We start from the raw sequence: 9,560 nt of genomic DNA on the forward strand, positions 1-9,560 counted from the left end.
CAGGGCTGATCTCCTTTAGAATGGACTGGTTGGATCTCCTTGCAGTCCAAGGGACTCTCAAGAGTCTTCTCCAACACCACAGTTCAAAAGCATCAATTCTTTGGTGCTCAGCCTTCTTCACAGTCCAACTCTCACATCCATACATGACCACAGGGAATAGTGTCTAGAATTCCTCATTTTACACCAAGCTACGCAGGTTCAATTCCTGGGCAGGAAATTAAGATCCCTCTTTAGCACCGCTCACTGCAGTCCCTCTAGATCAATAATAAGGAAATATACATCTTATATTACTACACCTTATATTAAGGTGTAAATATGCACCTTAAATATACAGGTAGAGGGGCTTCACAATTTTGTCATGGGAGATTTCGCCTCTGCCAAGAGTTAAAAAAAAAAAAAAAAGGAGAAAGTCCTTCCAAAGTTAACCCGGTTCCTTCCCTTTCTGGGCCCTTTAATGGCTATTGTTGTTCTTTCTAGTCCTTGTTTATTTAACCTTTTGATTGACTTTGTGTCTGTAGGATCTACCGGTTTGAAATAACACTCCTGGTGGCTCAAGGACTACAGCCCCTTCCAGTGGAGGGTGGCCCAGATCCATGTAGGTCCTTGTGAGGGACTTCTGCACCTTGAGGGGAGGCTCAGTTCAGTGGTCTCTGTCCAATAGGGAGAAGTTTTGATAGAAGAAAGCTTCAGCCCCTTAACCCTTAAGAATACGGGTGTAGACCCCTCAGTGGGTAATGAGACAGGTTGGGACAGTTTGCTGCAGTGAGTGTACCGGGACCAAAGTCACATTAAGCATCAAAATACAAAGAAATTGTAAGGGGCTAAAAATAATTGCATGCATGTATAATTGGGGAAAATAATCAACAACAAGATACAAAAAGACTAAAAACCGAAGGCGATTTCAGAGCAACCAGGAGCAAAAGCAGGGTACTGGTCACGATTCCTGCACACAGCACCACCAAGGGGGAACAAATCACCCAGCTCACCCCCTCTGGCCTGGACCCAGGACCTACCCCCATCCTCATCTCATTTGCGGGACCGGCTCCCCTACCCTCTGGAGCCAGCAAGGGAACATGTTATTTGTTTTTGCTCCCTCATGAGTCCCAGTAAAGCTTTTCTCCCCCTGAATTTGTGTCTGGCCTTTTACCAACTTCTATTGATCGAGTCCAGGAGCCCTAGTCAGGGCGAGGGAGGGCTTTTGCTGAAGGTCAGGATGCTGCTCTGAGATGGTGTCTCCAGTGGGCTTCCAGCAGAAACAGGGGTTGAACGCATGCAGATCCCAGGTGGGGATGCACCGTGTCAGGAACAAAGCAGGCGCAATGGTTGATATGAGTAGAGAGATGGGACGGCTGCCAGGTCCTGACTGCAGAGTATGACGCTGGTTCCCAGCACAGGGCGATCGTAGAGGCAAACACCCAGATGGGCGGCCAACCTAGACACAAACTGCACGACTGAAAGGAATGAGACAGGGAATGCCCTGGGGCTCCACTGGTTAGGACTCCAGGCTTTCACTGCCAGGTGCCCGGTTTGATCACTGGTCAGGGAGCTAAGATCCCAAAAGCCAGGCAGCTGACCAAAAAACAAAAAACCCAAGAAACGAAAAGAAAATAGAACACAAGCTGGATGATCAGGACGCTGAAAACAGCCATCGCAACAGCTTGTCTGGATACTTTGCCCAGTTTCTAGAACTGAGCCAGTTATCAGAACCGAGAAGCCGTTACCTGAGAGAGATGCAGTTTCCAGCAGGCGGGCCCTCATCACCATGGCGAGGACAGTGCAGCAGTCCTCTGGCCTTCCCCATCCCTGGGAGCCATGTGGCCATTGACCCAGGTAAGTGCCCACTGGGAAGCAGAAGCCACCCCACATTCCTGTGGACCCAGGGCATGACTCACATCATGTCCAGGGACCTGAAGCATCATCACAGCCCCGCTGTTATTAATGTGATGCATGAGATGCAGGGTGCTGAATACATAACCGCCCTGCATCCTGCTTACAGGGGTCTCACGGTGTGTGAAGACCCACACAGTGGTTATTTCACATTCTCCAGATTTGAACCAGTGATGGAAAAGTCTCTGAGGTTAGGAATGGGGTGAAGGCTGCCATAGTTGAGAAGTATGAGTACATTCTCATATTGCCTTTCCTTTGCTACAAACAGAATGTTGCAAGAACACCTTTTTCTTGGTAAAATGACAGAGATTAGTGAACAATCGTAACCTGAAAGCATGCAGGGCTGTGATCCCTTCACATCTCCTTTTTATATCTGCCTGGTCTAAAGCATTTCTATCAATGTCTGGACACTAAATATTTCAGGATTTGCAGACCAGAGGCCTCTGCAACTGCTGAACTCAGCTGTGGAAGGTGTTCATGGAAAGGACATGAAGGAAGGAGTGTGGTGGGATCTGCCACTGGGACCCTAGGACCCTGCGGCACCCGTGACACAGAAGTCCATCAGTGGGGAAATTGTGCCAGGGGTAACCTGCCTGCCTGCTAAGCCACTTCAGTCATGTCTGACTCTGCGACCCTATGGACTGTAGCCCACCAGGTCCCTCTGTCCATGGGATTCTCCAGGCAAGAATACCAGTGTGGGTTGCCATGCCCTCACCCAGGGACAGCTTGTGACATCCTAATCAGAGCATCACAACCCAGCCCCTCAGGGTCAGAGGCACGACCACCCCACTTGAGTGAGGAAAGCCTAACATTTAAACATGGCCACTGATATGGTCCTGAGTCTGGTAGAGAAGGGACCTCCGGTCTTGATGAACTGGGCTCATCCACTTGGTAGTTATTACCGAGAGGCCAGCTGTCATAGGATAGAAGTGATCGTGTGGTTTGGCATAAGCAGGGCCACAAGGAGCAAAAAGATGACCAGCAGGGGACCAAGACCTGACACCAGAACTGTTGTACCTCCCAATCCTTTGCTCACCTCTGTGGTTACACAGGGTCCCCGTGGCCCCTTGGACCCAGGAAGCCACTCTAGAGCAGAGGAGGGGGACATTAGCCTGTAACTGCAGGACACACCCTCCTATCACATTCCCACCACCAGAGGCTACAAGGCAGGACAGGGCAGGGTTGGGATTTATAAACAGGCAGCCAAGGCAGCCGCTGGATAATTCCCCAGGTGATGAGTCGCCCAGTGCTGGGGTTCGCAAACCAGGGCAGTGGTCAGAGGGGTTCCTTTGGTTTTTCACGTTGTCTTTGCCTGTTGTCGCACCACAAACCTGGACGTGCACAGAGACAGACACCAAAAGGCCTGAAGAGACAGATTTGTCTTCTGTAGAAGAGTTCCCCAGCTCCTGTCTTAACCAATAACCATTACAGGCTGCCATCTGCACAGCCTGTGGTCGATATGAATGTGGAACCAAAGGGCAGAAGTGGGGGTGCCCTTCTTCACCCTCAGGCCCCATGTCACACTTTGGAAGAATGGGCTCCCATCCCTCTTGGGGACCAGGCTGGGAGGCTTTTGTTGGGGTGAGTCCTCAGGCAAGGGGATAAGATGTCAGTGGTGGAGAGTGTGATTCATGTCCCTTCACATGTGGGAACGTATTGGAGGCCCTGGGCCTCTCGGGATGCAAAGTTGTAGAATGAACTTAGTGAGCTGCGGGGGAGGAGCTGTGGCCACTAAGGGGATGTGTCTGGGGAAGGGAGAGCCCGGGCGGCATGGGTGGTTCATGGGTGGTAAAGTGGCCTGGGAGTCAAGGGCAGGGTGTCGTGTGGAGGAGAAGGGTTTGTGTGGACAGATGATATCAGTGGTGTGCGCTTTACAGGGGGTGTCCAGGTTCCTCCCCACAGGAAGGTCGCCTGTCCCAGCCCTACCATGTGGGCTCCCACTCTTGGAGGCATGGCTGAGGGGCTAGGAGCTTAGGGATAGTAGTGTTTCCTGCCATGCTCTCCTTGTCCTCTCGCCTCCCCACCTCCCATTGTCTGAGCATCACTGTTTCAACCAGTTTGCCCTTTTGCTGGCCTGAAAGTGGCCAATCAGCCCAGCAGCTGCCAACAAGGAAAGGAACTCACCTAAGGACTGAGGAGGAGGAGGCAGAGGCAACCCCATGCCCGTGGGCTCTCTAACCAAGGCAGCTCGGGTCCCGCTCTCTGGTTATAATGCATCATCCCCACCCTCTTCCAGCAGGTTCACCGGGAGCTCCCCACCTTGTGCTTTGTGGACACAGTTGGGCAGCAGAAGCAGGACCAGGAAACACAACTGAAGTTGGTGCCTACAGCCCTTGCCACCTGGAGCCCCGGGGTGACCCACCCTTGGGGAGGAGCCTGGTTGGCCAGTGGAGAAGGGAATGAGTCCCCAGAGTCCTCCCACTGGAGTCTCTCCTGGGGGCTCCCACCAGGCTCCCCACACCCTCTGTGGGACTGATGTTCCTCAAAATTTCATTGATCTGTCCTTCCCCTTTCTTCTATCCATCCCCTTCTCTGGATCCCTGTGTTCCTTGTGTTTTTTTTAGCAGCACTAACACCTGATAAGGGGCTTCCCAGGTGGCTGAGTGGTAAAGAATCCGCCTGGCAATGTGGGAGATGTCTGTTCCATCCCTGGATGGAGAAGATTCCCTGGAGGAGGAAATGGCAACACACTCCAATATTCTTGCCTGAGGAAATCCCATGGACAGAGGAGGCTACAGTCATACAGTCCACAGGATCACAGAGATACGACTTAGTGACTAAACAATAACAATTCCTGAGACAGGGTTTGGCGAGTCTTCAGCATATACACACTTGGGGCCACCTGCATGATCTCCTCAGGTCCTAAATGAATGTTCAGCCTCTATTCATTCCCATAGGTAGCGTTTCCCATTTACAAATGTGTAAGTTGAGGCATGGCAAGATGAAGAAACTAGCACAGTCAGAATTTTGTCCAGATTCCTGTTTCTGGAGGTATCTATAGTCCACATCCATGAGCCTGCCTCAGGTATTAATTGCAACCTCCCCAGCCCTCCACCTCTGACCTCAAGCCTGGGGATCTGGAGTGAGCCCTGGGGTCAGGGGCAGGCATGGGGTGAGTCTGGGTGCCCAGGTCCCTAGGGCCTGTGCTCCTCACACGGGGCCAACCCAACCCATCTCTGGCGGCAGCCTCTGACTTCCTCCTGTTCTTCCAGTCCTTCCTCCCTGTGGTCTGAGTCTACCAGGGGCTTCCGGGTTGCCTCCTCCAGTTGACTCAACCCAGGCTACCAGCCCTTCATAAGGGAGTCTCTCGCCATGCAGCTCACCTGGCCCCACCAAGCTCTTACCCCACCAAACCCAGAGTCCTGCCCACCCTTGTGGGTCTCTTGTCCACCAACCAGCCTCCCAGAACAGGTCCATCCCACACAGAGACTCTAGTGGGTCAGTTGAGAACCTTCTTGTTTCCTTTGCACCTGTTGATTCACAGAGTTTGCTGCTCTCTGTGGGCGGCAGCTGGGTGACCCCAAAGTAGAGCATGGTGCCGGACTGGGTGTGAGTCAGGGCTTCTTCCAGATAAGCCTGAGTGTGGCAATGCGGTCACACAACTCATCAGGATCCCAGGGACCTGCAGTGATTGTCTTAGCCTGGGCTGGTGTCACATGGAGCTGGGGCAGAGCTGAGAGATTGACTAGAGCCAAGCTTTGGCTTCTCCCTATACCCCACGCCCAAGGTAAGAGAAACACAAGATGGTAGGTGTTGTAAGAGGGTATCAGAGGACAAACACACTAAAACCATATTCACAGAAAACAAGTCAATCTAATCACACTAGGACCACAGCCTTGTCTAACTCAATGAAACTAAGCCATGCCCACGGGGCAACCCAAAACGGGTGGGTAATGGTGGAGAGGTCTGACAGAATGCGGTCCACTGGAGAAGGGAATGGCAAGCCACTTCAGTATTCTTGCCTTGAGAACCCCATGAACAGTATCAAAAGGCAAAATGATAGGATACCGAAAGAGGAACTCCCCAGGTCATTAGGTGCCCAATATGCTACTGGAGATCAGTGGAGAAATAACTCCAGAAAGAATGAAGGGATGGAGCCAAAGCAAAAACAATACCCAGCTGTGGATGTGACTGGTGATAGAAGCAAGGTCCGATGCTGTTAAGAGCAATATTGCAAGGGAACCTGGAATGTCAGGTCCATGAATCAAGGCAAATTGGAAGAGGTCAGACAAGAGATGGCAAGAGTGAACGTCGACATTCTAAGAATCAGCGAACTAAAATGGACTGGAATGGGTGAATTTAACTCAGATGACCACTATATCTACTACCGTGGGCAGGAATCTCTCAGAAGAAGTGGAGTAGCCATCATGGTCAACAAAAGAGTCCGAAATGCAGTACTTGGATGTAATCTCAAAAACGATAGAATGATCTCTGTTCATTTCCAAGGCAAACCATTCAATATCACAGTAATCCAAGTCTATGCCCCAAACAGTAACGCTGAAGAAGCTGAAGTTGAACGGTTTTATGAAGACGTACAAGATCTTTTAGAACTAACACCCAAAAAAGATGTCCTTTTCATTATAGGGGACTGGAATGCAAAAGTAGGAAGTCAAGAAACACCCGGAGTAACAGGCAAATTTGGCCTTGGAATGCAGAATGAAGCAGGGCAAAGACTAATAGAGTTTTGCCAAGAGAATGCACTGGTCATAGCAAACACCCTCTTCCAACAACACAAGAGAAGACTCTACACATGGACATCACTAGATGGTCAACACCGAAATCAGATTGATTATATTCTATGCAGCCAAAGATGGAGAAGCTCTATACAATCAACAAAAACAAGACCAGGAGCTGACTGTGGCTCAGATCATGAACTCCTTATTGCCAAATTCAGACTTAAATTGAAGAAAGTAGGGAAAATCGCTGGAACATTCAGGTATGACCTAAATCAAATCCCTTATGATTATACAGTGGAAGTGAGAAATAGGTTTAAGGGCCTAGATCTGATAGATAGAGTGCCTGATGAACTATGGAATGAGGTTCGTGACGTTGTACAGGAGACAAGGATCAAGACCATCCCCGTGGAAAAGAAATGCAAAAAAGCAAAATGGCTGTCTGGGAAGGCCTTACAAATAGCTGTGAAAAGAAGAGAGCCGAAAAACAAAGGAGAAAAGGGAAGATATGAGCATCTGAATGCAGAGTTTCAAAGAATAGCAAGAAGAGATAAGAAAGCTTTCCTCAGCGATCAATGCAAAGAAATAAAGGAAAAGAACAGAATGGGAAAGACTAGAGATCTCTTCAAGAAAATGAGAGATACCAAGGGAACATTTCATGCAAAGATGGGCTCGATAAAGGACAGAAATGGCTGGACCTAACAGAAGCAGAAGATATTAAGAAGAGGTGGCAAGAATACATAGAAAAACTATACAAAAAAGATCTTCACGACCTGGATAATTACAGTGGTGTGATCACTCACCTTGAGCCAGACATCCTGGAATGGGAAGTCAAGTGGGCCTTAGGAAGCATCACTACAAACAAAGCTAGTGCAGGTGATGGAATTCCAGTGGAGCTCTTTCAAATCCTGAAAGATGATGCTGTGAAAGTGCTGCACTCAATATGCCAGCAAATTTGGAATACTCAGCAGTGGCCACAGGACTGGAAAGGTCAGTTTTCATTCCAATCCCAAAGAAAGGCAATGCCAAAGAATGCTCAAACTACCACACAATTGCACTCATCACACATGCTAGTAAAGTAATGCTCAAAATTCTCCAAGCCAGGCTTCAGCAATATATGAACCGTGAACTTCCAGATGTTCAAGCTGGATTTAGAAAAGGCAGAGGAACCAGAGATCAAATTGCCAACATCTGCTGGATCATGGAAAAAGCAAGAGAGTTCCAGAAAAACATCTGTTTCTTCTTTCTTGACTATGCCAAAGCCTTTGACTGTGTGGATCACAATAAACTGTGGAAAATTCTGAAAGAGATGGGAATACCAGACCACCTGACCTGCCTCTTGAGAAACCTATATGCAGGTCAGGAAGCAACAGTTAGAACTGGACATGGAACAACAGACTGGTTCCAAATACGAAAAGGAGTCCATCAAGGCTGTATATTGTCACCCTGCTTATTTAACTGATATGCAGAGTACATCATGAGAAACACTGGACTGGAAGAAGCACAGCGGGAATCAAGATTGCAGGGAGAAATATCAATAACCTCAGATATGCAGATGACACCTCCCTTATGGCAAAAAGTGAAGAGGAACTACAAAGCCTCTTGATGACAGTGAAAGAGGAGACTGAAAAAGTTGGCTTAAAGCTCAACATTCAGAAAATGAAGATCATGGCATCCAGTCCCATCACTTCATGGAAAATAGATAGGGAAATAGTGGAAATAGTGTCAGATTTATTTCTGGGAGCTCCAAAATCACTTCACATGGTGACTGCAGCCATGAAATTCCAGGACGCTTACTCCTTGGAAGAAAAGTTATGACCAACCTAGACAGCATATTCAAAAGCAGGGACATTACTTTGCCGACTAAGGTCCGTCTAGTCAAGGCTATGGTTTTTCCAGTGGTCATGTATGGATGTGAGAGTTGGACTGTGAAGAAGACTGAGCACTGAAGACTTGATGCTTTTGAACTGTGGTGTTGGAGAAGACTCTTGAGAGTCCCTTGGACTGCAAGGAGATCCAACCAGTCCATTCTGAAGGAGATCAGCCCCAGGATTTCTTTGGAAGGAAGGATGCTAAAGCTGAAGCTCCAGCACTTTGCCCACCTCATGCGAAGAGTTGACTTATTGGAAAAGACTCTGATGCTAGGAGGGTTTGGGGGCAGGAGGAGAAGGGGACGACAGAGGATGAGATGGCTGGATGGCATCACTGACTCGATGGCTGTGAGTCTGAGTGAACTCCGGGGTTTGGTGATGGACAGGAAGACCTGGCGTGCTGCGATTCATGGGGTCGCAAAGATTCGGACATGACTGAGTGACTGAACTGAACTGAACTGAACAGAGGGGACCAGATGCCATGATCTTCGTTTTCTGAATATGATCTTTAAGCCAACTATTTTCACTCTCCTCTTTCACTGTCATCAAGAGGCTTTGTAGTTCCTCTTCACTTTCTTCCATAAGAGTGGTGTCACCTGAATATCTGAGGTTATTGATATTTCTCCCGGCAATCTTGATTCCAGCTTGTGCTTTTTCCAGCCCAGTGTTTCTCATGATGTACTCTGCAAAGAAGTTCAATAAGCAGAGTGACAATTTACAGCCTTGACGGACTTCTTTTCCTATTTGGAACCAGTCTGTTGTCCATGTCCAGATCTAACTGTTGCTTTCTGACCTCTATATAGGTTTCTCAAGAGGCAGGTCAGGTGGTCTGGTATTCCCATCTCTTTCAGAATTTTCCACAGTTTATTGTGATCCACACAGTCAAAGGCTTTGGCATAGTCAAGAAAGAAGAAATAGATGTTTTCCTGGAACTCTCTTGCTTTTTCCATGATCCAGCAGATGTTGGCAAATTGATCTCTGGTTCCTCTGCTTTTTCTAAAACCAGCTTGAACATCTGGAAGTTCATGGTTTATGTATTCCTGAAGCCTGGCTCAGGAGCTGGGCGGCTGCCACAAGGGACAGGAGCCAGGCGGCTGCGACGGTGCAGATGGGCAGATCATGGGATTCT

Source organism: Ovis aries, chromosome 8 (assembly GCF_016772045.2).
Source record: "Ovis aries strain OAR_USU_Benz2616 breed Rambouillet chromosome 8, ARS-UI_Ramb_v3.0, whole genome shotgun sequence".
Classification (NCBI taxonomy): Eukaryota; Metazoa; Chordata; class Mammalia; order Artiodactyla; family Bovidae; genus Ovis; species Ovis aries.